At 40.7% G+C, this 6872-nt stretch overlaps 1 pseudogene; it reads right to left on the reverse strand.

The window, feature by feature from the left end:
* Window positions 1-735: 735 nt before the first annotated feature.
* LOC111531185 lies at window positions 736-3728 on the reverse strand (annotated as a pseudogene).
* Between the last annotated feature and the right edge of the window lie 3144 nt (window positions 3729-6872).

The raw sequence follows: 6872 nt of genomic DNA on the forward strand, positions 1-6872 counted from the left end.
CTAACTTCAGCAATTCAATTTTCATTGCATTCAAAGGGGAGCTATCAGCAAATTATTATATATATATATATATTTATATATATATATTTGGGAAAATAACCGTGGTGCAATTCCTCTGCAAGTGTAAGACTTTTCATTCTCACTCTGCCACAAGGAGATAGTTATGACTAACTACTTACACTTATAAGAAGCATTGAGTTCCCAGATAACCCAATACAATTTCAGAAACTATACCTTTCCCTCCTGGCATTTCCCTGGGAATATGATAGACAAATTGTATCCCAATCATCTAAATGAAATATCAATCAGAATTTCTAGGATCTCTTGCACTTCCTGAGACAATGTTTGTGATATCAGATGTCAAGTGTCATGGCCAACTGGCACATAAGGATGGAGAGGGGAATGGTGACCAGAATCAGAGATAGAGTTCAGGAGACCTCTCCCCGCACAGGTAAGAATAAAGCTTTCCTTTGAGTAATGGAGAAAGATCTCTGATGAGCCTGAAAATCTAACACCTTCGCCTTACTGCTGGGGGGAGAATAAAGGAAGAAAACCGCACAGGAAAAAAATAAAGAAGAGAGGGAAATGAAAGACTGAGTGACACAAATATGGGGGCTCACATGTCCCCAACTCTTCAAATACCCCTTCTGTTCACCTGCCCCCACACCATGAGAAATGAATGAATCCTATTTATTTTTGTCCCACTCTATCTCAGGGATTTTGAGGATGGAGAATCTATTGCGGTCTGGGCATCTTAAAGTCTAGGCACTTGTGAATAGAGAAAGAAGATTTCCACCCCTCGGAATAGAGGGTGACGGGTAGCTCATCAATATCTTTGAATTGTGGGAATTTGAGCTCTCTGGGTTTGGAATCTACCCAGTCAAGGTGGTGAGTGGGTGAGACAGAGCTAGGTCAGCAGTGCTCCCCTCTCAGGCAGCTGATTTATTTAGCAGCATCTTCTGAATTTCCATGATAACCTTCTGAACTTCAATCCAGAAGTTATTGCTGAGACAGAAGTGGATGTAGGGGTTATAGCAGGAGCTGTTAATTGCAAGCCAGTGGAGGAAGAAGTAGAGGCCATTGTGGTTTGAGATGAATTCTCTGCATAGCAGCACCAGGTAGAGGTTAAGAGGGAGCCAGCTGATTGTGTAGACAAGCACCATTGTCATCAGCATCTTCGGGATCTTCTTCTTCTCCCCATGCTGCCAGATATAGGTGTGGATGCTGATGTCATCAACAGTGTTACGGATCCACAGCTTTTTGGCCACATGACCATAAACAACCACTGGTACCATTAACGGCATGATGAACAAGAGCAAAAAAATATTCTCAGGTCAAGGTATTTCCATGAAGATTTTGAAGTATATGGGAAACTGGGTAGGCAGACAGTTTATTCAGTTATGTTTCTAGGGTATAAGACAGAAAGAAAGAGAAACATCACCTTTGTCTTTTCCCTAAGGCCTACAGCCAGCTATTTTATGGAAGTTTGGCCTAAGGGAGATACATATTTACTGTTTATGTCGGCATTAAGCTTAAAATCTAGAGTTAAAAAGCCGGGAGCCTTTGCGTTCACCTAATCCAGATCTCTCATGTGATATATAAGGAAATTATGACCCCCAAATGTGAAGACTTATTTCTAATTATGAAATGCTATGAGAGTTATTGGAAACTGTTATGATAAATCCCAAGTAAAAGAAATTAATTTTGTACCTACGTTTGGAAATGCACTATTCCAGCCCCTACTCCATAAGTTATTCCATGGGACTTCCAAAGTCACAAGTTACTAGAATCCAACACTGGTTATACTGTGTGATTCTTACCCAATCTCCACCTGGTGAAACTTCTGGCAAATTGAATGTGGCAAAGGAACACAGGTACTCACAATGCAGATGATAATGATGCTGACATTGTCTTGCATTGGAGTAATCCAAGATTTCAGGGGATATAGCATCTCTTCTGGAAGAAAAAGGACCCCGGCCCCATTCAGCAATTCAAATTAGGGTTACTTGTTAGCCATTCATCAACTGGCATTATGGTACAAACCAGCAAATACTGGGTAGGTAGGTGAGAAGTATGCTTATATACTAATTCAGGTGGCATTTTGCTTCATGAAAGACCAACATTAGTTAATGATGAGAGAAATCTCTCAATAGGAACAACACACACTGGGCCTGTCAGAGGGCAGGGGATGGAAGGAGGAAGAGGATCAGGAAGAATGGCTAATGGATGCTGGGCTTAATACCAGGGTGAGGGGATGATCCGTGCAGTAAACCACCATGGCACATGTTTACCTATGTAACAAACCTGCACATCCTGAACATGTACCCCTGAACTTAAAATAGAAGTTGGAAATTAAAAATAAATTATTAATTTCAGTGCAAAAAATAAAGAAATGCAAGTGTACTGACCTTAAACCTTTTGACTCTGAGCAGGGAGTTCTGTGGAAAAGAGGAATGGATGTTCAAAGGTGTGACTCATTTTCCCTTTATCGTCTATAAGTGGGTAAGAATTCCACACATCCATTCATTCTTTCTTTCATTTGGCTTTCTTCATACCCCTTTTCCTTCTAGCTTCATCCTCTATCCTTTTGATACCTCCATAGTCCCCTCCTCCCTCCCTCCTTCCATGCCCCCTCCTATCTCCCCATCACCTATCACCTAGATACCTCCATGGACTCTCCCATCTGGCTTCAGTTACAACCTTTTTAATCTACCTTTATGTCCCTCCCACATCACTCTTTTTCTGGCTCCCTCCCTTTCAAGTGATTAACTTTGTAATTCCTCCCAGTTTCTCACTCCTACCCTATTTCCTTCCTTTGAAATCACTTTCAGCCCTCCTCTCAGCTCTTTCCTCCGTAATTCTCTTAGTTCTTTCCCACTTCAGTTCCTCAGCTCTCACTCACACACTTCACCCTCATCGACCAGACTCAACTTACCACCAGTCCTGAAGCCACACACACCTCTGACTCAACCCTTCCCTCTTTCTTCCCTTAGCTGGTCCTGGAATGCAGCAAATAAGAAATGTTTTCCAAATGAGAAGAGGAGCACTTTTTTTTTATCATTTGCTCATTGCCACTTCTCTGCTCCCATAGCACCATATCAAATATGGCAGCATTTTTATTATTTGAGACAAGGTGTGATGGTTCATACCTGTAATCCCAACGTTTTTGGAGGCACAAGCAGGAGAATTGCTTGAGCCCAGGAGTTCAACACTAGTCTGGGCAACATAGCAAGACCTCCATCTCTATGAAAAACAAAACAAGATTTGATTTGGTGAAGGTCTGTATTTCACTATCTTGCAACCCTCAAACTATACATATACATTTATATATCTTAAACAATTCAAAGAACTCTCTAGGTTATTTTTGATCTTATCTGTATCTAGGAGAAGAACTTGTCCCTTTACAAGACCCAAAGGCCCACAAGAAACACATACCTGATGTTAGTCTAGGGAAATAGAAGCCATGGTAATCACAGTTACATAGGCACAAGAGTATTGGACAAAATGACTGAAGTGACATGTCATTTTCCCAAACACCAAGGAATTACACAGATAATGCACCTATGGTATAAAGGGCAATGTGAGGCACAGGAAATCACCTCTGAGTCATCTTACAAGCCCCAAACACAAATAAAGCCCTCTTTGTTATAATAATGACAAACCACTGGCATTATTTTCTCAGGAAGTGGAAACAAAGAATAAAAACATTTCCACACTTCAGCTCTCATGCCCTCGCCATCTTCTCACATGCAAACATTCCAGCTTGAAGAAAGGGACATCAAATCACAAAAGCTATTCACCATCTCGGAGTCCAAGCAATGCATTTGAAAGGTGAGAAAACTGAGGCTGGGCCTTTGTGACATAGCTCTGAAACACATGTCACCTAAAGCTCACCTGCAACAGGTCCCTGCTGCAGGCAACCTAAGTCTCTCCCAACAACTGCCAAGGTAAGAGATTAACTCAGCAAGCAACCACAGTCTTGTCTGCTGTAGTTTGTTTTCCCCAATTTGCAAACCCTTTGTGCTGTCTCTCAGCCATTCCCCTCTCCATGAAAACACTTTCCAACACATTCCGGGGCTCCCCCTAGCCAAAGAGATTTCTCCTTTGCAAATGCAAAGTTGTACCTTTGCTCTCACCCTGCACCCAAGGTGGCACTCCTCAATTAATATACAGCTTTTCTTAGTTCCCCCTTCACCATGGTAAGCCTACTTACCATGAGCTAAGAAAACATGAGTTGGAGGAGCTGGTACCATTCCTTCTAAAACTGTTCCAATCAACAGAAAAAGAGGGAATTCTTCCTAACTCATTTTATGAGGCCAACATTATCCTGATACCAAAGCCTGGCAGAGACACAACAAAAAAATAATTTTAGACCAATATCCCTGATGAACATCGATGCAAAAATCCTCAATAAAATACTGGTAAATCGGATCCAGCAGCACATCAAAAAGCTTATCGACCATGATCAAGTGGGCTTCATCCCTGGGATGCAAGGCTGGTTCAACATACGCAAATCAATAAACGTAATCCAGCATATAAACAGAACCAAAGACAAAAACCACATGATTATTTCACTAGATGCAGAAAAGGCCTTTGACAAAATTCAACAGCCCTTCATGCTAAAAACACTCAACAAAGTCGGTATTGATAGAACGTATCTCAAAATAATAAGAGCTATTTATGACAAACCCACAGCCAATATCATACTGAATGGGCAAAAACTGGAAAAATTCCCTTTGAAATCTGGCACAACACAGGGATGCCCTCTCTCACCACTCCTATTCAACATAGTGTTGGAAGTTCTGGCTAGGGCAATCAGGCAAGAGAAAAGAATCAAGGATATTCAGTTAGGAAAAGAAGAAGTCAAATTGTCCCTGTTTGCAGATGACATGATTGTATATTTAGAAAACCCCATTGTCTCAGCCCAAAATCTCCTTAAGCTGATAAGAAACTTCAGCAAAGTCTCAGGACACAAAATGAATGTGCAAAAATCACAAGCATTCTTATACACCAGTAACACACAAACAGAGAGCCAAATCATGAATGAACTTCCATTCACAATTGCTTCAAAGAGAATAAAATACCTAGGAATCCAACTTACAAGGGATGTCAAGGACCTCTTCAAGGAGAACTACAAACCACTGCTCAGTGAAATCAAAGAGGACACAAACAAATGGAGGAACATACCATGAGCACATGGATAGGAAGAATCAATATCGTGGAAATGGCCATACTGACCAAGGTTACTTATAGATTCAATGCCATCCCCATTAAGCTACCAATGAGTTTCTTCACAGAATTGGAAAAAACTGCTTTAAAGTTCATATGGACCCAAAAAAGAGCCCGCATTGCCAAGACAATTCTAAGTCAAAAGGACAAAGCTGGAGGCATCACGCTACCTGACTTCAAACTATACTGCAAGGCTACAGTAACCAAAACAGCATGGTACTGGTACCAAAGCAGAGATATAGACCAATGGAACAGAACGGAGTCCTCCAAAATAATACCACACATCTACAGCCATCTGATCTTTGACAAACCTGAGAAAAACAAGAAATGGGGAAAGGATTCCCTATTTAATAAATGGTGCTGGGAAAATTGGCTAGCCATAAGTAGAAAGCTCAAACTGGATCCTTTCTTTACTCCTTATATGAAAATTAATTCAAGATAGATTAGAGACTTAAATGTTAGACCTAATACCATAGAAACTCTAGAATAAAACCTAGGTAATACCATTCAGGACATAGGCATGGGCAAGGACTTCATTTCTAAAACACCCAAAGCAACGGCAGCAAAAGCCAAAATTGACAAATGGGATCTAATTAAACTAAAGAGCTTCTGCACAGCAAAAGAAACTACCATCAGATTGAACGGGCAACCTACAGAATGGGAGAAAATGTTTGCAATCTACCCATCTGACAAAGAGCTAATATCCAGAACCTACAAAGAACTCAAACAAATATACAAGAAAAAAACAAACAACCCCATCAAAAAGTGGGCAAAGGATATGAACAGACACTTCTCAAAAGAAGACATCTATGCAGCCAACAGACACATGAAAAAATGCTCATCATCACTGATCATCAGAGAAATGCAAATCAAAACCACAATGAGATACCATCTCACACCAGTTAGAATGGCGATCATTAAGAAGTCAGGAAACAACAGGTAATGGAGAGGATGTGGAGAAATAGGAACACTTTTACATTGTTGGTGGGAGTGCAAAATAGTTCAACCATTGTGGAAGACAGTCTGGCAATTCCTCAAGAATCTAGAACTAGAATTGCCATTTGATCCAGCCATCCCATTATTGGGTATATACCCTAAGGATCATAAATCATGCTACTATAAAGACACATGCACACGTATGTTTATTGTGGCACTATTCACAATAGCAAAGACTTGGTACCCACCCAAATGTCCATCAGTGATAGACTGGATTAAGAAAATGTGGCACATATACATCATGGAATACTATGCAGCCATAATAAAGGATGAGTTTGTGTCCTTTGTAGGGACATGGATGCAGCTGGAAACCATCATTCTCAGCATACTATCACAAGGACAGAAAACCAAACACCACGTTTTTACTCATAGGTGGAAACTGAACAGTGAGATCACTTGGACACGGGGTGGGGAACATCACACACCTGGACCTGTCACGGGGTGGGAGGCTGGGGGAGGGATGAGTTGTAATGTAATGTAAATGATGAGTTGATGGGTGCAGCAAACCAACATGGCACATGTATACCCATGTATCAAACCTGCACGTTGTGTACATGTACCCTAGAACTTAAAGAATAACAAAAAAAAGAAAGAAAGAAGGAAAGAAAGAAAGAAAGAAAGAAAGAAAGAAAGAAAGAAAGAAAGAA

The sequence above is a fragment of the Piliocolobus tephrosceles genome, chromosome 12, assembly GCF_002776525.5.
Source record: "Piliocolobus tephrosceles isolate RC106 chromosome 12, ASM277652v3, whole genome shotgun sequence".
NCBI classification, from domain to species: domain Eukaryota; kingdom Metazoa; phylum Chordata; class Mammalia; order Primates; family Cercopithecidae; genus Piliocolobus; species Piliocolobus tephrosceles.